At 42.2% G+C, this 27,344-nt stretch overlaps 1 protein-coding gene across 1 annotated transcript in view; it reads left to right on the top strand.

The window, feature by feature from the left end:
• LOC127043793 (microtubule-associated tumor suppressor candidate 2-like) overlaps positions 1–27,344 on the top strand; it is a 388,941-nt gene that overhangs the window by 2,883 nt on the left and 358,714 nt on the right. Inside the window, exon 2 of the mRNA XM_050937930.1 lies at positions 9,747–9,819. The gene's annotated coding sequence lies outside the window, so the exon portion shown is untranslated. The remainder of the gene's footprint in view (positions 1–9,746; positions 9,820–27,344) is intronic.

Here is a 27,344-nt window from a genome sequence, read left to right as displayed (position 1 = left end):
GATGGGGTCTGGGTGTACAGAAACATGATTTGTCATTTTACTTTACAGCAGGCATTCCCCTATGGTAAAGATTCCTAAATGTCTTGTCTTGTATCCATTGTTTTATTAATGGTGGTTGTGGGGACTTTCATAATAAAAGTTCTTCTCTTCTCCCCCCCCTCCGCCCCCGCCCAAGCAAGAGCTACATTTCTGAAGCAATGTAGTATTGCACATAACACCAGAACTATAGGGTAGCATTAATACAATATTGCCAAAAGAGCTAGCCGATATAACTTATTATTGGTGGAAGCAATAGTTTGTTTAGGTTAAATAGCATTTGCCATAACATACTAGAATTAGGAACAGTTCTTGTAGCAGTCACCCTAGTGCACCCCTGTGGTCAGATGGGTGCTGCATGTGAGCTCCTGCCTCGTTTGTATCACAGGTGATGGAAAACTAAGTCCAAGAAGTCCTTTCTAATATTAAAAAGCACCCTCATCAGTGGGTATCATTTTTTAACAGAAAAAGACAACATGAAAACAAAACAAAAGCCTCAGTCAGCTGCTCCACCAGAAACTCTGCCTTTGAGTTAATCAGTCTTACGTGTTGTCCCTCGAGCCATGGCACGCACACCCAGGCTAAATTCTCTGCTTGGATCTTAGGCCTTTGCTAAGGGATCAGCCAAATGCCACTCTTCTCCTGACAGTGCTGAGCAACTTCCAAGTAGCTCCCAGGAGGTCGCATGCCCAGTTGCTTCTTCTGGGCTGCTTTGGGCCCTTGCTTGGGAGACTTCTCAAAGCTGTTAAACTCCTGGAAAAACAGAGGCTGCAATACCAAGGTTTGGGTGCATGATCCAGGTGTGGGTATGGGGGAAGAGAAGTGATTTTTTGCCACTTTTTTGGATTCTCTGGACTCTGTGCTGCCCTAAGTTATTAGGCCTAGATAGACTGGCCCTTTCAGAGTGGCCCTTTGGCAGGCATTGTATCGGCCAAGGGCTGCCTGAGTACAGAGATTCTCTTCCATGGCACACCTTGACATGTCCACTATGCCAAGGGCTGAGTGGGAGCATCTTGTTGGAGCTCTTTCTGCCACCTGAGATTCCTCCAGTCTGGACAATCCTAATTTTGCTGTTTAAACTGACTTTACAGACCCTTTTTTACTGCCAGGGCAATACAAAGGGGGCTGGAACAGATCTGAGGAGCTTTATATTTTATGATTTAAAAAAAAAACCCAGCACAGCAATACTGTAATGGCATTAACAGGTGTTATTCCACAACTAGAGGTGAAAGCTAAAGAGAAAAATGGCAATTCAGAGCATCGTAACAGATCTATACAGGCTTGGCAGGATTTGCTGATGCCAACATTCCAGAATCATTATGATGGGTTGTGCAGAGGGAATGTTTACTGGTATCTTGAGCTTTAGATAAGAACTCTAAAGACCTGCTCACCAGATGATAGTTTCACTCTATACAAGACCTTCAAGTAGTGACCCTATGGGTGCTCACAAGAATGGCCATATTGGGTCAGACCATCTGTCCCACTATCCTGTCTTCCAACAGTGGCCAATGCCAGAGGGAACGAACAGAACAAGTGATCCATCCCCTGTTGCCAACTCCCAGCTTCTGGGACACCAAGCAGAGGCTAGGGACCATCCTTGCCCATCTTGGCTAATAGCTGTTGTTGAACCTATCCTCAATTTCATCTGCATTTTTGTTGCCCAGTCACCCAGTTTAGTGAGATCCCTCTAATTCTTTGTGGTCTGCTTCAGACTTAACTATCTTGAATAGTTTTGTATCATCTGCAGATTTTGCTTCCTCACTGTTTGCCTCTTTTTCCAGATCATTCTTACAGTTAAGAAGTTTTTCCTGAGATTTAATCTAAATATGCTGTTCTGTAGTTTGAACCCATTGCTTCTTGTCCTGCCTTCTGTGGCAAGGGAAGAACTTTTCTCCATCTTTTTTTATGGCAGACTTTCAAGTATTTAAAGACTATCATCTCTCTTCTCCCTCCCCCCCCATCTCCTCTTTTCCAAACTCTACATACTCACTTCCTTCAGCCTTTGCTCATGGGTTGCATTCCATCCCTTTGAACATCTTTGTCACTCACTTGTGGATCCTTTGCAGTTTCTTTACATCTTTCCTATACATTGGACATGGTACTCCAGCCTCAGCTGGAGTAGAGCAGTACTATCACTTCCCATGACTTGCAGGCTATGCCTCTGGTAATGCAACCTAAAATTGCATTTGCATGGCCTTATTATTATTATTTATTTATTATTATTTTATTATTTTTTTTGCAACAGCATCACATTGCTGACTCATGTTGAAATTGTAATCTACCACAACTCCTAGATCCTTCTCAGCAGTGCTGCTGCCAAGCTGGTTATCTCTCATTCTGTATTTGTTTTCTTCCCGAAGTGTAGCACCTTTATATTTGTCTTTGTTGAATTTCATTTTTGTTCATAGCCCAGTTCTCCAATTTATCAAGATCCCTTTGAATTTTAGCTCTATCCTCCAAAATGTTAGCAATTCCACCGCCCCTCGCCCCTTCCTCCCCAGGTTTGTTATCTGCAAATTTGATCAGTCTGCTCTCTATTTCTACATCCAGGCCATTAATCAAAATGTTAAACTCAAGACCAAGAACAGATCCTTGTGGACCCTGCTTGAGACCTCCTTCCAATCTGACATCAGTCCATTAATAGTTACTCTTTGTTTGCAATTGTTTAACCAATTACTTATCCACTTAATCATAGTTCCGCCAAGCCTGCATTTCTCCAGCTTACTTACCAGAATGTCACGTGGGACTGTGTCAAAAGCCTGGTTGAAATCCAGGTATATTATGTCATCACATTTTCCACCTATCCACCAAACCAGTTACCCTGTCAAAGAAGGAAATCAAGCTCATTTGGCATGATTTGGTCTTAGTAGATCCATGCTGGCTGCTAGTGATTAGCCCTTCATCCTCCAGGGATCTGCAAATGGAATGTTCTATACGTTGCCCTAGTAGCTTCCCAGGTACTGAAATTAGACTGACTGGTCTGTAGTTCCCTGGCTCCTTCTCCTTCCCCTTTTTTAAAGATAGGCACTACATTAGCCCTTCTCCACTCTCAGCTGGCAAATATTATTGCCAGTGGCTCCAAGATTTCTTCAGTTAATTCCTTCAGTACCTCTGAATAGCATCAGGCCTTACTGACTTGAATTCATTCAGATTTGTCGAAGATCTGACGTGGTGTTTACTTATCCTGGTCTGCATCCCTACCCATTTATTTTCTATGATAACTTTGCTAGTTCGGTTGTTGTTTTTTTGTGAGAAGACTGAAGCAAAGTCAGCATTGAGCAACTCTGCTTTCCTAAAATCTTCCATTATTCACTAACCTTCTTCACTGAGCCGTGGACCAACACCATCCCTGATCTTTCTATTTTGTCTGATATATTTGAAGAACCCCTTCATATTGTCACTAACATTTCTTGCCAGTTGTAACTTATTCTTTGCCTTGGCTTCTTGACTTTTGTTCCTACATGCTCGTGCTGTTCCGATGTTCACTTCCTTAGTGACATGCCACAACTTCCATTACCTGTATGTCTCCCTTTTAGGTAGCTAAAAAGCTCCTTGTGCAGCCACATTGGCTTCCTGTGGCTCTTATCTATCTTCTGTGTGGGAATAGTTTGATGTTGAGCCTCTAGTATTACATCTTTTAGGAACTGCCAGCCCCTTTTGATTCTTCCTAATGGCATGCACCTCATATTGGAGATTTTTAGGTGGCAGTGCCCGTTCAGGTCATATATGCTCCCTTCACATCTTCATGCCCTGTACTGAGGATATATAGAGCCACAGGCACCAGCTTCCTCCAGGCCCTGGGGGTGCTCCCTGCCCCAGGCCCTGCATCTACCCACACTTTCTCCCCACCTTTTTCAAAAAGTGGTCCTCCTCCTCCCCCAGTTCCAGTGCCACTGTTGCATCCCAAGATCATTGCTCATTCTATGAGCACATACTCCATATCGGTGGCCTTGCTAAAGCCCCCGCCAGCAATAGGGGGGTCCTGGGCTGCACGCCACCCCCATCCCAGCACCTGTAGTGCCCTCCTGCCCTCCCCCTAAGTTTTAGTCAGGGACATATAGTACAAATTATGGACAGGTCACAGGCTGTGAATTTTTGTTTGTTGCCCGTGACCTGCCCATGACTTCTACTAAATACCACGACTTAAACGTAGCCTTGATCATTGATTTAACATAGTATGTAGATGCTGATCTGTATGTATCCTGGTCCTAAACAACGGTGGCACTTAAGCTTTATTTCCTAGATGAGCTATGTTTGCATGCATGCAGGCAAGCATAAGATCCGGTGTACAGTGTAATTGGTTTAGTCTAACTGGAAAAAGAAATGTAACTAAAAATGATGCAGGCTTCATCTGCCAGCTCTCATTGATCAAAGTCCTGTTATATCAAATGAGAACAGCGCAAGCTCACAGGCTATGAGGTGACACAGCAGAGTTTATAGCCCAATTCGGTAGCATTTACTCCTGTAAATTGGCTCTCTTGATTTCAAGAGGCTGTGATACTGATACTGTACTGGAAAAATAGAAGCCTTAAAGCCGAGTTCTTGGGACGCTCAGACCTGCACTCAGAGCAGGACCCAAGTGGGTGCGACGGGGCAAAGGTGGCTCAATCCTACTTCTATGAATCTCCAGTTCTGTTGCTAGCCAGAGACTGGGTCATCTCCAGCATAAGTTAGAGCAGCCTTAAGGTAAAACCTATCAGACTGAAACCATAACTTTAGAGTCTGATGAACCCAGAACAACGATTGTTAAATGCTCAGCTTTTTTAAACATCAACTCACAGAAAATCTGCACTGTTTGTTCCTCTGATACAATAGCAATGACCCTGGAATTTCAGAGAAGCCACAAGCAATATGTCTATTACATAACAAATGGAAGCTACTCTAATCTATGCCTGGCTGCCTATGACCTCAGGCAGTTGTTCTAGCAACTAGGAATAGCGCTAGAGCGAAGAGATGTCATAGCCACACTCCCATGCTGAGGCTGCAGGGATAAGATGGAGGAGAGTTAAAAATTTGATTAAGATTTTAAAATAAAAAAAAAGTACAGAGTTTAAGTATAGATGTTTCTGGTGATCAGGGACTAATGTACAGATTATCAAGGGTGCGAAGTTCGGTTTAAGATCGGATGGTGTAAGGAATACATAATCTGCAGGGATAGGATGAAGCAGAGTTGCTACACTGCAGGAGAGTCCCTGCCAGACAGGTCTGCTGGATTTATAGTCCCTTTCTGCTGGAAGAGGGGCTGTAGTGGACACTGTACCCTTGGAGTGCTGTTTTGCTGCTCAGGACAGCACATACTTTTGTCGTCTGTCTCTTAAACTCCAGCCTTTACTCACAGAGTCAGACTGAGGCCATGAGGAAATCTTATGACTTTGTCCATTTGCTTGTGTGGTAGTTGGAAAATGAACTGGAAGTCAATTAACACACATGAGTAAAGAGACTGGTACCAGTCTGTCTGAGAAGTCAAAGTTGTTGCCATTTTGGGGCCTGATTTCTCCATTGTCTTGCCTTTTGTGTAATACTTTGGCACCCACTAAAATAGAAGTACAATGTTCCCACCTGTGAGAGCAAAGAATTCTACCTTAGTAGCACCTGACAGTGGGGTTCAGGCAATAGAGTTTCAGCCCTCTAAATGTAATGACTGTCATGAGCTCCACATATCTCAGGACATGCAGGGAGGCATAGTCCTCTAGATAAGTGCCTCTGTCATCTCTTCTACCATGGTAACATGGCTATTTGCCATCATGTCATTGGCTGCTTCCCCAGGCACTTGTGCTGTAGCAGCCACAAAGGCCACATGGTAGGAGTTAATACAGCTTGGAGTGTCATTCATTCCTGACTGTGTCTCCATGTTGTATGTAGGGATGTATAATGCAAAGGGTTGCTGCTCCCAAGCTCTAGTGACAAATCTGAGTGTGAGTCTGACTCTGAGCTCAGGTGGAGGGGGATCGTACCATGCAGGTAGTTGTCTTCCTCCTCAGTGGGTTCTGCACAGAGTCCAAAAGAACAGAAAGGAGACAGTGAATGGGGATAATTTGATATTTGGATCTTAGGATGTTTCCCTTAATTAATATAACAGCCATATAATGGCTCAATAATACAGTTTAAGAAGCCCTTGTAAAATGAAGCCAAAATGCTAGAAAGGAGACACTGCCAGAGTCTGTATCATGGATGTAAGCATAGGAGCAGTGGGCTCAGACAGGAGGGGGTGGGAAGAAGTGTGTTGACTTTAGTGTCTGGCCTTTTCAGTCTACATTGTGTTTGGATCTTCTCCTGCATGATAACTAATCTGCCACTACGTGGATTTCTGGACAACCTACTCAGTTTAAACTTTGACTTTGAGTATAAATCTATTAGCTGAAAGGAGTATATCCCTAATTTTGTTTTTAAAACAAAGTCTTTTTGTTTTTGTTTTGTTTTTAAGAACTACTAAAAAAAAATCCCCACTGGGGTGGTTTGAAGGAGGGATGGATGTAACTGTGTATAAAGAGACTCATCTAATTAAATCAGTGTAGAAATGGATAGATTGGTGAATGAGGCAGAAAATACAACTTAATATAGTTGTTTGGGGAAAAAAATATACTTTCCACAGTACCTTGTGTGATGGGGAATGGAAGGTGGAAAATAATAGTCCATATCTGGACTCTTGAGTTAACACACAGAAGGCGAAATCCAGGCCTTACTGAAATGATTGGAAGTTTTGCCCCTAACTTTAGTGGGGACAGGATCAGGGCTGGCTCCAGGCACCAGCGCAGCAAGCAGGTGCTTGGGGCGGCACGTGCGGCAATTCGGCAGTGGGTCCCTCAGTCGCTTTCAGAGGGAAGGACTTGCCATCAAATTGCTGCCAAAGAATGAAGCAGTGGTGGTTAGAGCTACTGCTTAAGTGCCGCCAATAGCAGGATGTTTTATTTATTTATTCCCCCCGCCCCCGCTTGGGGTGGCAAAAATGCTGGAGCTAGCCCTGGGCAGGATTTTTATCTATAGTGCTTGGGTGGATTTTACTACAAAAGGTGACTACAGGGGAGAAATGAGTGAATAAGACGTACTAAGACAGTATATACAAAAAAGATAAATGTCATAGTGCTAACATATGTACAGCTCAAATCCTCAGACACTAATCCAAATTGTTTGCTCTCATAGCCAAAACTATAGCTATGGGGCACTAGCTGTGCCTCGAATGTAACCCTTCCCATTGGAGGGGCTCATTTTTATAAGTGACCTGTCCTCCATTTTTAATTCCTGATTCAAACACTCATCGCAACTCATGTACATGCAGAAATAAATATTTTAATACCACACGAAGGGAAGAGAAATGGTAAATTCTGAGACAGCACCTGCTTTGCCGTCCAGTTGGTGTATTCTGAATTTAGAAAATAAATGGGGGGGAAAGGGGGGAAAAATAATCTTTCCTTTGAGGCTGCTGGGCCAGGAGCCATTTTAGCTCTCCTTGTCACAATGTTTGTGTGTAACTAAATGCGTAACTTTAACAGGCTAGAAAAATATAACTTCAATCAGTCCTACAACAACAAGGCATGTACTGAAATAGGAGGAAAAATATACAACATGGGTTGAAACTACTTATCAGAAGGAGCAGAGAGATAGAGCCACCCATAGGGGCCAACTCCATGGGTGCTATTGGGCTCAAGCACCCACTGGAAAAAAAATAGGGGGTGTTTAGCGCACACACCAGGCCGAATTAATCTTTTGTGGGCCCCAGTGCCCAGACTAGCCACCTCCCCACCCCCGCTGCACTCTGATGGCCCACTCCCACTTGGCATCTTCCCCCTGAGACTCCACCCATGCACTCTGCCACAAGGCCGCACTGCCTCTCAGCCTCTTCCTCCCAGGCCTCACCCACTGCGTGCAGGAACACCCACTGGCGAAACCAAAAGTCAGCGCCTGTGCACCCACCAGTCTCAAAGTTGCTGCTTCAAAGGTGCAGCATGTATGTTTTTGCCAAATGTAAAGGGCCAGTCCATTTCCCCCATGAAGGCACGCTAGGAAAAAGTTCCTATAAAATGGCAAGTCAGTAGAGAATGGGTAGTGACTGAGAGTTTGTCTTGGAGGGGACTGCTTCTCTTTATGTCACTACCAGATAACGAGGAGAAAATTTTTTTTGAAAAAGAGGGAAGATAGCAGCTGATGGAGTGATATGAACCCTAATTTATTAGTTTTATGTAATGTTCCAGCCAAGGCTACCTGGTGTGCAGTTTTCCAGAACCTTTTACATGGAATGGGTCTCCAGCCTCAAGCAGCCTACTGGAGGGACCTATGAAAGTCCCTCATCCCAGGAATTCCTTCCCCTCTGAATCAGCCCAGTAGCAGGAGTAGGGTGACACCTCCAAGCCTTTGCTGCTGTACCCCTTCCCTCCCCGCCCCACCCAAACCCCAGGACACATTGAGATTTTCTTTCACGATTCTCTTCCCCAGTTTCCTGTGTGAAGTTTTGGACTCTGGTCTGTGTAGGCCTCTCCTTTGTCCAGCTCCTACTTTACTTCTTGCTTTTCTTTTCATCTCTGAATATCTGCCTTGCTTCCTTTAAATGTTCTGTTTGGTTTTTGGTACAGTTTTCTTTCTTGCTCTTCCACACTTCACCTGTCTTCTCCCTAAAACCCAGCATTCACTTGAAAGGGCTTTAAAATGTTTTTTCCTCCCACTGTTTTCTGCCCCTTCTCTATCTGCTTTCCCTTCCCAGTTCCTCCTCTTCCTGCCCCAATTATTGTTACCCCATTTCTTTACTGCTCTCTTCTCCTTTCTTCTTGAATTCTTTTCCTTCTGCTCACTTCCCTAGCTGGCCTTGTCTACTCTGCCTTCCCTAATTGCATTTACTCCTCCCTGCCTACGTTCTCCAATTTCTCTGCTGGGGCCTATGGAGTCTCCTCTAGTACTGAGCTCCTGAGTGGTACAGTAGAAAGAGAGAGCCTGAAGCATGGTCCTGGTGCGAGCTCTGCAGACACTAAGTCCTGTTCTGTGCCTCTGAAGCACCAACCACTGTCTGAAAACAGGACACTGGACTACGTGGACCATTCATCTGACCCACTATGGCCATTCTTGTGCTTTGTATTTAGTCTCCAGAGGCCCTTGCCATGGATGAGTGCCCCTCCCCCCACAAAATGTGACAAAGGGACAAGTGTTAGCCTGACACTTGAAAAATCACCCAAATCCAAACAACTCTGCACCCCTGAAATAAAATATTCCCCAAAGAAACCTGAGAGACCAGGTGAGTGAAGAAATATCCTTTTTTGGACCAACATCTTTGTGAAAGAGACAAGCTTTCAAGCTTGCACAGAGCTCCTCTTCAGAAATCTGTCAACTTTAGTAATAATCTTCCCCTCAGTTCAGTTGATGTACTCCTAAGTGATAGTACCCAAAGACATAGCTAGTTTATTAATTGACTGTGAAGATTGTTGTAAGCAGGGTTGACAGAAGAACAGTGCGAACATTTGGAGTGCTTGGTTCACAAGGGCTGTACCTCCCAGTATATGTGGTGGGGTGTTTTTGTTTTGTTTTTGTTTTTTTTTAAACACGAACCAATTTGTGTGTGAACTAATTGCAGGAAACTAAGAAATAAGCACAATCAGAAGTAAAGGTTGTTTTGACAGATTTAATCTTAAGCAAGATGTTTACAAAACAAAATAGGATGCAGCATGTGTGTACTCTTGACAACCTATTTGTTTGATTCTAAAGCCCCTTTTCTCCTTTTTAAAAAGGTTTCCAGCGTTGGATTGTCTTCTAGGGCAAATTGTCACCAATGGCAGTAAAACTTGTTTTCCAGCATTCTGGGTGAGTTTTTGTTTTCCGTGTTGATTGATTCTATAATTACATTTGAATCTAAAAACATTTTTTGAACAGTATCTTTCATTTTTGTACCAAATCTGCTATTCATGGTGGGGAAGAATGGGGAACTTTTCAACAATTCTTGTATACAGTACAATAGTTGAAAGAGGTGACTTGAAAGCATAATTAAAAGTGAGACTTTTATACCAGGGGAAACTGTCAAGCATAAACAGAAATAAACATTCACAATATTTCTTACTGTGTTTGGCAGTTATACTATATTGATAGTGAATACTATATGTCCAAACCAAGCTTTGCTCCTTCACTACATAGTTTCTCTTCTAGTTGGATTCTTGTAACACAGTGCACTCACCTCTCTTGAGTGTTTTCTGCTGGGGATGAGTGAACCACCGTGCGTGCTCTCTTTGCTCCTGGTGCCCCCTGTTGGCTGTTAACTCGTCAAATGGGTCTTCAGTGGCTCAGCCCTTTAGCTAGTTCACACACATTCTAAACCTATGAAGGAACGCTTTCCAGGGTAAAAGGTCCAACAGGGCCTGTGCCTTTGGTTATGTCTGCAGCTGTCTTTGGGCTCAGTTGTCAGCCCTAGCTGGGCTAGCTCTAAGCTCAGTGGTTTGAGGATTGGCCTGCTAAACCCACGGTTGTGAGTTCAGCCCTTGAGGGGGGCATATAGGGATCTGGGGCAAAAATCTGTCTGGGGATTGGTCCTGCTTTGAGCAGGGGGTTGGACTAGATGACCTCCTGAGGTCCCTTCCAACTCTGATATTCTATACCCCCACCCAGTTATAGAGCAGTGCCCCCAGGGCTTTCTCCATGGAGAATTTTTTTGTCCTCTACAGTTCTCACTGACTCAGCGCTCCAGCCAGGTCACATCTCACATTCAGGCCTCTTCTGGGGGTAACAGAGTTCAACAAATGGTTGGGCCTCTCTAGAGTCTACAGCCCCATCCCTGAGCCCTTTAAATGCCAGCCTTATGCTCGAGATTCTAAATGAAACTTGTCCCCTTCTTCCAGCTTTGGCCACCCTGTCAGTGGCTGGGGGCAGGGGCCAGGCCCACCCACTAATTTGGGTCCCAACCCAGGGACCCTACAAATAGCAGCCACGTGCTGCTTCCTTTAATTCAGTTGCTGCTGCTATTGCCTGGGTCACTTCCCATGTAACCCCTTCCTCTTCACCCTTACTTCAGGATTGAAGTTCTCTGTCTATTCCCTGATTGAGCAGATTCTTTCCCAGTTTCCTCACCAGGAGAGTCTCACAGCCAAAAGAAATCTGAGGTTCAACAAGGACAAATGCAAAGTCCTGCACTTAGTGCACGGGATTCTTCCATCCTGCTACAGACTAGGGACCAAGTGACTAGGCAGCAGTTCTGCAAAAAAGGACTTAGGGGTTACAGTGGATGAGAAGCTGGATCTGAGTTGACAGTGTGCCCTTGTTGCCAAGAAGGCTAAAGGCATTTTGGGCTATATAAGTAGGGACATTGGCAGCAGATTGAGGGACATGATCATTCCCCTCTATTTCACACTGGTGAGGCCTCATCTGGAGTACTGTGTCCAGTTTTGGGCCCCACACTACAAGAAGGATGGGAAAAATTGGAAAGAGTCCAGCAGAGGGCAACAAAAATGATTAGGTGGCTGGAGCACATGACTTATGAGGAGAGGCTAAGGGAACTGGGATTGTTTAGTCTGCAGAAGAGAAGAATGAGGGGGGATTTGACAGCTGCTTTCAACTACGTGAAAGGGGGTTCCAAAGATGATGGATCTAGACTGTTCTCAGTGGTACCAGATGACAGAACAAGGGGTAATGGTCTCAAGTTGCAGTGGAGAAGGTTTAAGTTGGATATTAGGAAAAACTTTTTCACTAGGAGGGTGGTGAAGCCACTAGAATGGGTTACATAGGGTGGAGGTGGACTCTCCTCCCTTAGAAGTTTTTAAGGTCATACTTGACAAAGCCCTGGCTGGGATGATTTAGTTGGGGAATGGCCCTGCTTTGAGTAGGGGGTTGGACTAGATGACCTCCTGAGGTCCCTTCCAACCCTGATATTCTATGATTCTAACTTTAGTGTGAAGAGAAGATCTTCAATTAGACTTGCATGTGTATATCTGAGAAAATGGCCTGATACTACATGCGAATGGGAACTTGCCATGGTTTGGACCTGGAATTTGGCCCATGATTATAACTTTGCTACAGAGCCAAAGGGAAGATGCACTTAACTGCATTAGAGAGGGGAAAACAGAAAAAAGTGCAGGTAAAATATACTGCCTTTTGTATAAATATTCTTGTCTTTCCCAGTTTGCTTCAGTAGTCTTCAATGTTTGGCTGAATATGATGAGGTCCATAGCAGTACCATGGGAGATAGAACTGCACAATTAACTTCTTGTTTTTAATTTTTTTATAACCATGCTTAAAGGAGACAAAAAAATATAAACAGCCGAGAGATTAGTTTTTCCAGTTGTCCCCTTCTAAATGCCATAATTAAGATGTTCCATCTCATTAATAAAGTCCTCTAAGTTTCGTTGTTAACAGGCATCAAATGGTTTCATTAATTTAATGCATTTGGTTCCATTTTTATGTATTAAACTGGTGGTGGTATTTAAAGTATAGCATTTGAAAAGCTGAATCTGAAGTTTGATTCCTCTCAGAATGATTAAACCACAAGGATGATTTTTTGACCGAAGAGTATCAGCTGAAAGTCTGAGAAATCTTTTAAATGGATTTGCTACATGTAATGAGATTTCAGGAATATTCAGCTTTTGAAAACCCTTTGAGTACTTCAGTGATTTTTTTAAGAAGAAAATTTGCAAAATTAAAGAGGGCAAGTAGAGCAACAGATATCAGGGAGTGCCTCAGAACATGAATGCTTTCTCAAAATCTAGAAAAGTGGACATTTCATTTAGGAGACTGAGTTATCGGTCTTCTAAAATGCATTGTTTCAATGGGAGCAGGACCAAAGTGTGTATATGAAGGAATAAAGTAGCACTTATTTTTCTGTGTTGATCTTAAGAGAATTGTGTGGCAGGGTAATGAGTTCCTTTGTATTTCCCAGATCCTGAGAGTGCTATTTGGACAACAGCATAATTCAAGAAGTCTATGTATCAAAACCAGGATTTTTTTTCTTGTCAGTGGTTTAAAGAAATATGATCTTGTTTTAACAATCGAATTTTATTACAATACACGACTGACACAACTGCAAATAAGAAGAAACTTGAAACATCACCAAAGAAATATGATGGGATTAGAACAGTATTTTTATTTTTTTTAAGTACACTTCTACCCCTGATATAACGCAACCTGATATAACATGAATCTGGATATGATGCGGTGAAGCAGCATTTGGGAAGTGGGGGGGGGGGCAGGGCTGCGCACTCTGGTGGATCAAAGCAAGTTCGATATAACGTGGTTTCACCTATAACACGGTAAGATTTTTTTTGTCTCCCGAGGACAGCTTTGTATCGGGGTAGAGGTGTAATAGGTCGTCAAGGTGCTTGCATACAAGGATTTGGGTCAAATGTTTAACACTGTTCCTGTATCTTTGAATAATTAGCTGGTAGAATGAGTCAAAGATGAATGGCTTTTTGATACAGTTGCAATTAAAAGCAGATACTCCAGTTAGCAATCTGATAACACTTTACAGAGTCATCCTGTTAATTAATGCTGGATTACAGTGGAAATCCTATTGAAGTATTTATAGCACCATCGTTATGTCAGATGGATTAATCACGATTAAATTTATTGCATTAAATACCGAAGGAATTAATAATATCTGGGTCTTTATATCCTGGATTCATAGGTTTTAAGGCTAAAAGGGAACATTATCATCCAGTCTGACCTCCTGCATAATGCAGGCCAAAGGAACTCACTCAATAATTTCTGCATCAAGCCCATCACTTCTGTTTGAGCCATAGCATATTTTTTTAGAAAGATATCCAATCTTTAAATCAAGACTGCAAATGATGGAGAGTCAACCATGTCCCTAGGTTAGTTGTTCCAGCTGTTTAAAAAAAAAAAGAGAATGAAAATTGCTCCTTATTTCTAGTGTGAATTTTTCTGTCTTCAGTTTCCAACCACCGCATCACACTGTTCCTTTTTTTCTGCTAGATTAAAGAGCTGTTTACTGTTAGAAGTAAATGGTTGGTTGTCGATTACCCATTTACAGTGACTTTTTGCAGTCTATCAGCTAACCCAGTTTTCAATCCATTTAATATACGATTTGGCATAGTGCAGTTTTTTAATCAGAATGTCACACGAAACTAAGGGCATGCCTACACTTAAAAGCCACAGTGCTACAGCTATAGTGTTTCAGTGTAGGCACTACCTATGCCGAAGGTAGGGATTCTCCCATCAGCATAGGTAATCCACTTCACCGAGAGGCCATTGCTAGATTGGAATTCTTCCATCAACCTAGCACTGTCAATACAGGGGTTAGCTTGGCATTGCTACATCTCTGAGATATGGATTTTTCCTGAGAGACATAGCTATGCTGATAAGTTCCCAGGGTAGACCAGTACTTAGTTAAATGCTTTCCTGAAGTGTAAGTATATTTATATCCATACAGTTACTTTCCTACTTCAAAGTGATACCAGTCATTGTAGTTAACAAACTTCTAATGAAATAGGTTTAGCTTGACCTTTTTAAAAACAAAGAAAGTTATTCAAACAGTCCTGGCCATGTTGGTGAAAATGTCATCATTAGCTCCATAGTATACAGTTGAATTTTATACTTGTTGACATTGGAATGTTGTTGCTAGCCATTGAGAGCTTGATTCTGCAGACTTCTGAGTCCATATGGCCTTTTGCAAGCCTGAGGTTATTACTGTGCTGCCATATAGCTGTAGTTGAGAACAGACAATGCACATTTAATGAAGTGGAGGTTTCTGTGCTTTGGCTTTGGAAATAACTTTCTACGGCAGCTGGTCCTTGAGACAGAAAGGACAATAGCCAGGGTCAAAAGGTGATCTCTTTCCAGCAATAGGTTATGCAAAAGAGACTTAAAACAATTGGAGAAGATCCTTCTACCAGTAATCCAAATTACTAATAAAAAATACCCAGAGAGCCAAAAGCAGCAGTCACCTAGGCTTAGATCCTCAAAGATATTTAGGTGCATGTTTCCCATTGAAATGAATGAGAGTTAAGCACCTAAATAATTTCTAGGGCCCAGATCATCCAAGGTAACTTCCCACACTCTTTGAAACAAGTTAAGGCATGTCTGAGGTAACTTGTCAATATGCTATGCCCCTTTCTCTCTTTCACCTGAATCTTGACTGCTACTCGTGCAATGTCCCCTGGCGTAGTTTAGTCATGGTAAGTGATTGTAGGGAGCTGTGAATAAAGAATATGGATTTGGTCTGGGTGGCCACATGTGAATGCCTGAGCCACAATCACACTATCAAGGTTTTTATACCATACTCGTCACCATGGTATCTGAGTGCTTCTCATCTCTTTGTGCAGAAGAATTGCAGAGTGGCCTTCTGTGGCAGTTTGGAGGGATCAGGATAGTGATAGCCATCTTCCCTGTTTTACATGCACATGGTAAATGATTGTGCTGTTTCTAGGGTATAGCAGAATAGATAGATTTTGGCCTCTACAGAGCGGTAGCAGATTTTTAAACTTTTTGGGTCAAGGACTATCTTTGTTCTGTATTTGTATAGCACCTAGCACAATGCGGTCCTGATTCTTGACTAGAGCTCTATGATGGGGTATACAAACCCCACACTGGACACCAAAGGATTAAGGAGCTGCTCTGGGCTCAGTCAACTTTGCCCCATCACACCTGCGAGGCATGCACAGGCTGGAGGAGGAGTTAAAAGTACTCCGGGGGAATTCTGCTCCACTGTGCACACACACAATTCATGTTCTCTTTAGATGTTTTTGCTCCACAGAAAATACATTCTGCCAGAGAGGCACTGCAATTATGCCTTTTATGGTGCCGGAACAGAGAGCAGGACAGCGTGGGGCACATGAAGCTGTTGGCGTGTTCTCACAAATGGGGGTGGGGGAACAGACTGGGGTGGGGATGAATGAGAGTGGGGTGCAGAGACACATGAATACAGGGGACATGGGTGGAGCGGGGCTGAGTGATAGTGCAAGGACACATGGGGTTGGAAGAAGGAGGGGTGGCTGAATAGGGTACAGGGACACACGGGGAGGGGATGCTGAGTGGGGGTGCAGGGGCACAGGGGTTGAAGAGCCTGACTGAATGGGAGAGGCTAGGGGTCAGCCAGGGTCTGCATGGGTGAGGCTCCCCAACTTCCTAAGAAACCCTCCTCCTGCCACACCCAAACCCCTGTTCCATACTTCTCCCACCCGCACCCAACAACCCTCTGGGTTCACTTTCAGGTTACTTCCCAGCAATTACTTCCCTCTCCCTCAGCTCCTTGGTTACCCCTGACTCCCCCCAAGCCTTTGCACTGCTTCTGAGGGATGCAGGAAATACGATTCTGTATTGTAGTTTAAATGAATTATTACTCAGTGTTCTGTATTAATATGCCTCGTAAGGAATCTATTTGTCAAAAAAAAACAAAATCCTGAGTTGTCTTTTTGTTATCTGTATTGTTAGACATACTTGCTGACAGATATTTTGAAATAAATTACTAATATAATTGAAACTGGCATGATTATATTGTATGATTTTGACAAATTAAATATTCAGAATTGTGCAGAATTTTAAAATATTGTGCGCAGAATTTTAAAATATTGTGCATAGAATTCCCCCAGGAGCAGAAAAGGGAGCAAAATAGCTCACTGGAGGGGAGACCAAGAAAGGGAACTGGTCTCCAACCCTCAGCTCCTAAGGAAAGGGCCAAGGAAAGGCAGGAGCTTTCTTGACAACCACTACCTGAGGGAAGGGAGGGCCTGATCCTGAATCACCCTGGAAGGGAATCATTCCTTGCTGTCTTACTAACTTGGTGTACTGGGTTACCTCCTCTTGCTTTTTGTTTACAAACTACCCCAGAGGGGGAGAGATTTTTAAATGACCTGACCAGTAGCACTGGAACACTTTTTTAAATAGTGGGGGTGCTGAAAGCCAGCCCCCCTTACCCCTGTCCATACCCCCCTCCAGAGTTGGGGCTGGGAGCAGGGCCATGTCTCCAGGAGGGGGGACCCGGATAAGGGTAAAGGGGCGAGTAGCTGGGGCCAGCAGCTGGGGTCCTGTGCAAAACCTGGGGGAGCTAAAGCACCCCCCACACCCCTAGTTCCTGCACCTATGGACCTGGCAAGAGGGCCAAGTCACAGGAAGAGGCAGGCCACTGCAGAGGCAGAGCAACCAGTGGTAACAGACCCTAGCAGAGAGAGAGAACTGCCAAGCCACATCCAACCACGAGTTGGTGCTGGCAGTGAGCTGATCCTCTCACAAGCTTTTATACGCTATTGCGATATAAAATGAGGAGTGTAGATTGGATGTGACAAGATACCATAAGCTTGCAATGACATAATAGAAAGCATAGCTTCATAACTCCTAGAAAAGCCCCCCAATTCAAAGTTACTTGCAAAAGATCTTTGGACATGTTAATCTATTGGTAGCATCTTTCTGGATTGCAAAATGAAGTTTGACCTTGGCTGTGAAGTAAAGATGCATAAAAGCATTTTAGGTTTATTTTTCATAATTAATGATGCAAAAGTCAATTTTATGGTAAAATAGACAAATGAGATGTCAGGAAGCATTTGATTGTAGCATGATTTGTGTCTTAGCTAAAACAAAACACACCATTTCTTTTATCTGCATTGTAAAATGAAACCAATACAGGAAAGTAGACTCCAGGTATTATATATTTATATGGTTTGATTATTGAAATCTGTCTAATTTGTAGTGTGTGTGTGTGTGTGTATAAATATATATAATATAGGCTTGCAAGGATTAGATTATCAGTAAATGTCAGTAAGCATTTGTCATAAACAGATAGCTAAGGGTTAATGTCTCTTTCACCTGAAAAAAAAAGTAACCTGAAGCACCTGACCAGAGGACCAATCAGGAAACAGGATTTTTTCAACTCTGGGTGGAGGGAAGTTTGTGTCTGAGTTCTTTGTCTTCTGCCTATATGCTCTCTCGGATGAGAAGTGATTTCTGTTTCCTGCTTTCTAATCTTCTGTTTCCCAGTTGTAAGTACAAAGAGATCAGATAGTGAGTTATATGGTTTTTTTTCTTTTGTATTTACATGTCTATAGTTGCTGGAGTGCTTTAAATTGTATTCTTTTTGAATAAGGCTGTTTATTCATATTTCTTTTAAGCAATTGACCCTGTATTTGTCACCTTAATACAGAGAGACCATTTGTATGTATTTTTCTTTCTTTTTATATAAAGCTTTCTTTTAAGACCTGTTGGAGTTTTTCTTTAGTGAGGAACTCCAGGGAATTGAGTCTGTAGCTCACCAGGGAATTGGTGAGAGGAAGAAGTCAGGGGGAGATCTGTGTGTGTTAGATTTACTAGCCTGACTTTACATTCCCTCTGGGTGAAGAGGGAAGTGCTTTTGTTTCCAGGACTGGAATTAGAGAGGGTGGACTCCCTCTGCTTAGATTCACGAAGGTTGCTTCTGTGTATCTCTCCAGGAGCACCTGGAGGGGGGAAGGGAAAATATTTATTTCCCTTTGTTGTGAGACTCAAGGGATTTGGGTCTTGGGGTCCCCAGGGCAGGTTTTTGTGGGGACCAGAGTGCCCCAAAACACTCTAATTTTTTGGGTGGTGGCAGCAGTACCAGGTCCAAGCTGGTAACTAAGCTTGGAGGTTTTCATGCTAACCCCCATATTTTGGACGTTAAGGTCCAAATTTGGGACTAGGTTATTGACAGCATTGATTTCACTGTACATACACAAACTGAAAAAACATTTCCATTAAAAAAAATAAAAAATTACAGTTAGGCAAAGTAAGAAAAATGCTCCTTGAGTGAGTTTGATTTCAAGATATTTACTTTGTATATTTTGATGTAATGTTCAGAATTTGTTTTAGCTGCTCTAAAGCTTGAACTTTTTGAAATCAATGTCTGTGAATAACCCCCCTCTTGTCCATAATTTCCTGCACCTGTCAACATTTTAAATTGATAAAAACAAAACGCTTAAAACCCATAATTTTGCTCAACTGTGAAAATGTACTTTAATTAAAAATTGAAAAAATGTTTAAATGAACATTGATATTATCTTCTGAAATTATAAAAATCAAATTCTACTAGGCCTAAATATGTAAAACTTTTCCTTTATTCTGCCCCCACCCCCACCCCTGGCATTTAGGTATAGTCTGTGGCCATGTTTTCAGTCAAGGCAGCCTTTTCCTTCCCTGGAGCTCCTCACACACTTGTCAATTTCTCTCCAGAAGGAATGAGGGAAGAAGATGAAGTAACTGGCTCCAGCCACTGTTGGAAGACAAGATACTGGATACTGGACTGGATGGACGATTGGCCATACTAAATCAGACCATTCTTCTATTCTTCATATTGCTCAGGAAGCTAACTTTGTAACTATCAATAGCTTACTGTGCTACAGTGAAGCAAAGATCAAAAGGGTAGTTCAAAGGCTGCATCTGCTCATATCAAGAAAAGCTGCAACAACCTTTCCTCTGAATGTCAGAGAAATACTGGTGGCCTCTTCTGGAGCTTCTGACAAAACTATTCTGCAGGTCATCCAGGAGAGTGGCTCTCTTGAAAAGGGGGAGGAGGGTAACTTACACTTCCCTTTGGAGAAGAAGGATGTTGCTGAAATTACATTAATGATGGTCGCTATTGACGCACTGGATATGTCTTCACAGCAAAGAAAAACCTGCAGCCAGCCTGTGCCAGCTCACTTGGGCCCGTGGGGCTGTTTCATTGCTGTGTAGACTTCTGGACTTAGGCTGGAGCCCAAGCTCTGGGACTCTTCCACCTGGCAGGGTCCTAGAGTCTGGGCTCCATCCCAAGCCTGGAAGCCTATACAGCAATGAAACAGCCTCACAGCCTGAGCCTGAGCCGGCTAGCAGGCCAGCCCAGCCGCAGGTGTCTAGTTGCTAGTAGACGTACACTCAGAGGGTAGCTGCTCAGCACTTGAGGAATTTTGGATCTGGACCTCAACTTCATGGATGGAGCCCATGTTTTAGAGATAGCAAAACCTTCAGTGAATATGATATATACAGATAATTAACTCTTATAATGATGTTAATAGTGGCAGCCACTGAAGCATTTATTATCATAAATGCCTCTCTTAATGGGATTTCCTGACTTCTAGTGTAAATTGTAATTTTATAAAAAAAAAAAATCTTCTTTAGTGGCTCACTTCTGTTGTCTTGTCCTTTCTATTTAATTTGTCCTGGCCTGTTATATCTCTTACTTATGCTCTGTATTAGTCTTCAAAATAAGCCTGAACTCTGTAATATAAAGCAGTGTGACTGGAGTCTTGTCATATGTGGTGCCTTTCCTTCTGATCTGTACAGTGGCAGGGAATGCAGCTTGGATGAGGAAAAAGTCACTTAGGCTTTCTCAGTGAACTTGTTTGGGGAACAGTGGATTCTTAGCTGTGGGGTATTGCACTGAAGCCATGTGAGTGTCAGATAACATGTGGTTAAAGCCCACCAATTCCTCCCACACACACTGTGGCTGCACCCACAGTTTTGTGTGATTTTGACACACAAAGAAATTAAAACAATTCCGTATCAGATTTGCTTTGAAAATTTGTTTGAATCCAAAACACAAAGTGCAACTCAAGTATATTGTGAAAAAGATCACCCCATACCTGGCATCAGACCCGGTTTCTGCCTCAGTTTCCCCACTCATGTAAGCCTATGGGCCAGCTCACTGGCCATTGCATCATTGAAGCTCCCATCATCCTCAATATTTCACTTTCTTTTCCAAGGGATGCATTTATTGCATTATTGTTCTTGATTAAGTGCATTTAATAATTCAAGGAATAAAGTGGGAGTTCTCAATGGGCATATGATGTTTTCAAAAACAAATGTAGGGAACTTCTAGTTTATCCTCCAGTCTTTTGAGTTACAGTAGCATTCCTGCTTTACTAGTGGTCTTTCATATTGCTCAGGAATCTGTTCCTGTAAATATCAATCTAAAGTGTATGATAAAAAGCAGAACTCAGATGTGAATTTAAAATGCAGTTTCTGCTTGGAGCAAGAGTGCTTGTTGGCATTAAAAAAAAATCAAGATGTTCCCATTTTGAATGAGATAAGATCAGAGGTAAACTGAGATCCTTTCTTTTTGAGACCTGTGCTCTCATGAGAAACAGCTGGAAGTTGAGGGATATTTTTCATCTATATTTAAGATTTTATGAACAGAGAAATTTGAATTTAGATGCATAGCTTGCTTTAAGATGTATATTTTTACCATTTTTTACTCACAAGAAGAATACAAATACTTTGTGTTTAGGGACCTAAGCTACTGCCAGACTAGAGTGGAATACATAAATTCATGAACCTGCTACAGCTTTTAAAAGAAATCTTAATATCGCTGTTTTTTTTCCCGTTGCATACATGTTCCACTCATACTAAATTTCAAAGACTACTTTGGTAAAACTTCTTGGGCAATTGGCTTGGCATCTGTTAATTTAATTCTCCTGTACTACTGTAATAGGATATAAATTAGAACTCGGGGGATCACTGATAATGTTCAGTGAATAAGATGAAACTTTGAAGGATATGAAAGAGATTGCTCTGCTAATACCTCAAGTGGTAACATACAGAGCTAGAGGGACATTTTTCTATACTGTAGTCTTCTGAGGGAGTTGGGGAAGGAGAGTGGGTAGTCCAAATAGCCAAACAGAGTTCTTGTTCATAAAGTATTTTTGCTTTATATTTTTATATAGACTCTAGTTCCTCCCTCTCACAATAAAAATATTATCTGGACACTCCCTTCCTAAAACAACCCATTCTCTTAACCCCATATCCTGTCTTCCCTTCATCTCTGTTCTCAACTGTACTGCCTACAACTGCCATTTCAGGTTCTCCTCCAACTCCATCCTGGATCCCCTCTGGTCTGACTTCTGCCATCTCTACTCCACTGAACTTATTCTCACCAAGATCCCTAATGACCACTTCATGGTGAGATCTCAGGACACCTTCTCATCCTCCTTCACTTTTCTGCCTTTTCTAGAGCTGAGCAAAAATCTGAATTTCCATCCGCAGGAAATTCCTATGCTTTACTATTTGTTTTCATACTGAAGTGGTGCAAAAAGTCAAAACTATCAACATGTTTATGGAATGAAAATTTCCAAAAAAAATCCTATTTGGAAATGCCAGAGTTTTGTTTTGACATTTTTGATTGGAACAAATTGACAATCCTGAACTGAAATGTGTTTTGATGTGCTGAATGAAATTGAAATGTCTTGAGAGCATTCAGCTTTCAGTTGCGTCTGCCTATGGGCAAGGTTCCTTGGCTGGACTACATCTCCCATGATGCACCACATTGTTTGGTTAAAGGGGAGGCTGCAGTGCATCATGAAAGATGTAGTCCAGGCCAGAAGCCTACCCCAGAGAAGCAAATGGGGGAATGAAAAACCCAAACTATAGCTCCCATAAACCACTGCAGAAGCGTAAGTAGATGCAGTTTAATATTGACTTGTAACAAAGATTTGCTTCAGTTTAACAAAGAAATATTTTGATCGGGATCAAACTTACTCAGAATGAAATTTTGCTTTGCTTTTCCTAATGGAAAATGAAAAATTTCAGTAAAATCAGAATTTCCCCCCACAAAATTCCATGTAGTAGAAATTGCACTTTCCATCAAAAACATTTAATCAAAAAATTCCCAGCAAGTTCTAAATCGTACCAGCCTTTTTGAAATCGTAGTCCTTTGGCTTTCATGAATCCATCCTCTCCTAGTTATCCTCCTACCATTCTGATTGATCCTTCAGTGGATGGTGATCCTCCTTCTGTTTCTTACTTCCATGGAGATCTTCCTTGCTCTGCGCTCTCTCTAGATTTATTTTTTTCATTTCACACAGCTTCAATTACCAGCTTTGTCAGCAATTCACAAATCTGCCTTTCTACTTCTGATCTGACTCCCACCATCCAGGCCTACATCTTGTCCTATCTCTCTGACATCACCTTAAAGTTTTAAATTGATGGTGAAACAAATGTGGCGAACATGGAACTTTCCTTCCCCTCACCTTTCTCTGTCACTGTTGATGGCATCACCATCTTCCCCATCTCCCTCTTCCCTCTCTTGCTCCATGCATCCCAAACTTGCCGTTGCTTCCTCCGTAGCATCTCTAAGATCCAGACTGCCTGTCAGCATAGCTAATACTCTGTCAGCTAGGTGCTCATTACCTCCTGTTTTGAGTACTTTCTGGACACCACATCACCCGCTTCAGTCCATTTCAAACACAGCTGGTCTGGTGCTTTCTCCCTGTCACCTTCTTTTAATCCTTCCAGTGGCTTTTCTTTGTGGCCGCATCAAGTTCAAGTTATCCTCACTGTTAAGGTTCTGGGCAGCTTTGCCCATCCTTATGTATCTGTCCTTGTATACCACTCAGACACCCTCTGCTCTCAGTGATGTTTGTTACCCCTCCTGTCTTAAACTACACTGTAAGATCTTTGGGACTGGGACTACATCTGCACATATTTGTACATAGTGAGCATGAGTCCTGATCCTGACTGGCAATTCGGGACACGATCACAAGGCAAATAATAAATAAGTAAAACAATCCCAATGCAGAGAAGATGCCAGTGAAAAGTAGTCTTGCTGCAATAAATTAGGGGTTTGTGAGTAACAGGCCAATATTAATCTTGATATTTCTATCTGCAGAAAATTGCTAACAACAAAAGATGGAAAAGCTGCTATTTTCTACCTGGAGAACAGTCTTTGAGACTTGAATGGCTGCTGATAGTAGTTATTCTCTTACAGCTTTTCCTCTCTCGTATTTTGTGAACCTATCCGTTTGTAAAAGCTTGCAACCCTGATGTCAATTAAGGACACCACTTCAAAACAGTGGTGAGGAAACACAAAGAAAATTACCGAGGGCCTGATTCTCCTCTCACACACACTTCTTACTCTGGAGCAGCTCCACTGACTTCAGTGGAACTACACCTGAGTTACACAGGAGTCAGCGAGAGGCCCTTTATGGAAGTTCATTGTGTGCTACGATGCCCTTTAAGGTGCGGTGACTAAAGTGGGGATTTAAAGTGAAAGATAATAAAGCATAATGTTGCCTTTGTGAAGTGGGATTTGTATGGGCATTGATGTTTCCTTCTGATAGTCAGACTTTTAAGGGAAAACTCCACAGGAGATTACAGTGGTGAGGGTAATTCCGCAAATCATCTTCCCAGAAAGTCAGTTCTCAGCATATTGCTAGGAGACACTGTGCTGCCGGAGGTGTATCTCTAGGTTTTGATAGAAAACAGAAGTCCTGATCACTTATGCTCATTACACTCCCTATTATAGCTGTTGGAGTGGAGCATGAAACCAGGCGAATCATCTGTTTTCAGATTGAGTAACTAGCCCAGAATTCAGCCCTGGTTTGCAAAAAGAGTTGTTGAGTTTTACTGATCTTTTGCATGAACCTGGCCATGCTTTTCTGAATCATAGTTTCCTTCTGGCAGGCCCTAGTCTCACTGGTTTGCTGGCTCCCCTGTCCCAAGTGTTTTGAGGCTGGCATCCTTCTAAATCCTCTAGAAATGGCTTCAAGGTTGTCAATTCCTTGCCCATCATCAGGACTTGTAACTCCTCTTTTGGTCTCACAGATGTAGCTTTAGAGGCAATTTACTTTTATTCTGGGGCCTGAGGTATCTCCAGAATGCACCTGGTGCTATTTGGGAATTGTTTCTTGGGATGTGTATGACCATACGGGATCTATTTTGAGCACTAAGTGTAGGTTGAAGAACATGGAGTGTCTCTCTCTAAGTAAGTAAAGTCCTCTAAAAAACAGGTCTTTAAATAGGAAAATGGGCCAACTGTAAAAATAACGAAAGTTTTTATGGTTTGGGCTTTCTGTAATTATTGTTAAAGGGATTTGCAGACTGGGTGTCAGACAAGCACTGTTACTTGCACCTTTGTAAAAACCTGAACTGCATGCTGCTGCTGTAAAAATGGCTTAAGACTTGGCCTGATTCGCCACTGCTTTGAATCCTGTGCAGTGACCTATGCCTGCACACAGAAGGTGCAAAAGGCTTCTATTCTGGGCTGGTAGTCCTTTGCAGAGCAGCAGATGTCTGCACAAGGCTCAAGGCAGTGGAAAACAAGGCTCCTGATCTTTGTTGTCCTCCTCCTCTCCAGCTCCCAGGCCAACATCACCCTAGGAAACAGACAGTGAACTCTGCAAAGAACAACTTAAAAAAAATTAGCCAGTAATAGCTGCAGAGATACCCAGAGCATCACAACCAGTGAAAGAAGAGCCTATCTTTCATTTGTAAGTACGCTTAAGCATATGGATTTTGCCATCAGTCAAAATAGGACAGGACAGCTTAGACAACCTAACCTTTTATCTGTAACAGAAAAATATTTCCTTTATGAAAAATCTTTAAGTGTCAGAAGAGACCTATTACTCTGCAGAGAAGTCATCTTCCCACAGGTCTGGAAAAAATCAGACACTTTTATTGCTTATTACCTTGTATCTATTAAAAGAGCTGCTTCAGTGATGGTGTTCCATTCAGAAAGGCCGAAGAACATGCAAAAACCTCCCCAAATACAGAAAATGTCCCTGCTTGCATCTGACACCATATCTGTTATCTTAATAAGAGGATTAGCAAAGACTTCGTTTGTGTGCTTGAGTGTTTTTGTAGTTGTGATATTGTATTAGAAGAGTTCTGGCCCCTCCTTTCTCAGATACAGCATTAATGCTCTTTGCCTGCACCACTTCAGTATTCTACGCTATGCTCCTAACTAATTGTTCATCAGACTAACTTCTGGCAGGGCTGGGCTTTGCAGGTTACAGAATAGTGCTCTTAAATGGATGCATCATTACACATGCTCTTGACATCTCTGCAAAACATTGTGTGGCAATAACATTCAAACTATCTGGCTGATAAATATAAAACCAAACAGTTGCATTGGGTAAAAGTTAACTTTCAAGCATGCTTGGATATGATCACATGCCAAGCAGTAGCTATACAGAGTTGTTACTCCATAGCAAGTTTGACATGAATTCTACAGCAGAGTGAAGATTCTGTGGCAGATGCAGATAACATTTTAAAATTGAGGTTTTTACTGAATTAGGTATGAAAATGGTTAATGTAATTATTACACTCTCACCCCTTATTTAATTTGTTACTAAATTCTGTTTGTTTTATGCTGCATCCATATTTTTAATTTTCAAGCTGCTGCAGTATTTTATTTTTTTTATTGAAATGCATAACTGCATAGCTAAAATGCCAGGAGTGGGAATGAAGCTGAAGATTTGGGAAGCTAGAGAGAGGACACTTAGACCTTCTCTTCATTACGAGGAAAGGTATGTTCTTAACTCATGTTAGTTACCAAGATGTAACTTTGAGCTGCTAACTTGAGTGAAAATTACACACTGATTTGTCTTCATCCTGGTTTTACTCCATGTTAGTTACCATGTGTTACTAACCCAAGTTAAGAACACACCTCTTTTCCAAGTAACAACTCATCCTTAGGACTTCTTTCACCTGGAAAGGCTTGGAAGGCAATTTATGATTGTGGGATATGTACATCAAGCTATTTCTGCTAAAATTATCATCATTTAAAAACTTAACATTGATATGGGCATTTTCATCACTAGATCTCAAAGTTAAAACACTATAGTGACAAATGGAAACAGTCCAGAACTGCTGTTTTGGGTTGTCTGCAGGTATGTCTTCACTGCACAGTTAACTCACGCCACCGACACTTGGGTTAGTTACTTACAGTGCATTAGCCTAGCTCAAATAACAGCAACACACAGCAAGATAACACTCACGCTGCCGTCTACACTGGCGCTGCACACTTGAGAGTGGCACTGAGACATCTCATTGTACTTTCCGCTGCAGTAAGCTGAGCTGCTCTATGAATTTTTTTTCTCAGTGAATTATGGGTGAACTCGGCTGTCCTTTCTGGGCCCAGTTTTATTGGACTACTAGTGGCACTTGAGCCTGTTGTACTCCCCCACCCCCCAATGAGCCAGCCAAAGAAACGCCACACTTGAGTGAAGAGGGGTTGTGTGTGGATGGGATACAGATTAGGAGCAAACACTCGAGAGACAACAGTCGAGTCAAGACAAGGCCTCAGAAAGAGAACATTACATGAGTTTGCACTCAATTTATTTGGAAGGTTTCCTTTGTAACCACAAGGGCTAGAAACTTAAATTTTGTAAATGGAAGCTTCGATTCAGGAAGATTTTGAGCAAATTCTATGGCTGTAGAATTATGGAGCCTTGGCTATTACATTTCATGATAGAATATCCTGTGAAAAAATTAACAAGCACATTGAAGTTAGTTCACATGACCAGAATAGTATTTAAAATAGTCACTTGTACATAAGTCCTATAAGACATCATCCTTACCTCAAAGATCCTCTAATTGTCAGCAAAGAAACAGAAGAATAGTTCATGAAGCTGAGAGAAGCATGCAGAGACACTTATTTGGGAGGAGAAGGCGAGAAGTGTTCCTGAAAGAAGTGG

Source organism: Gopherus flavomarginatus, chromosome 1 (genome assembly GCF_025201925.1).
Source record: "Gopherus flavomarginatus isolate rGopFla2 chromosome 1, rGopFla2.mat.asm, whole genome shotgun sequence".
Taxonomy (NCBI): Eukaryota; Metazoa; Chordata; order Testudines; family Testudinidae; genus Gopherus; species Gopherus flavomarginatus.
The sequence above is the reverse complement of the archived record's forward strand: the minus strand, read 5'-3'. Positions and strand labels throughout refer to the sequence as shown.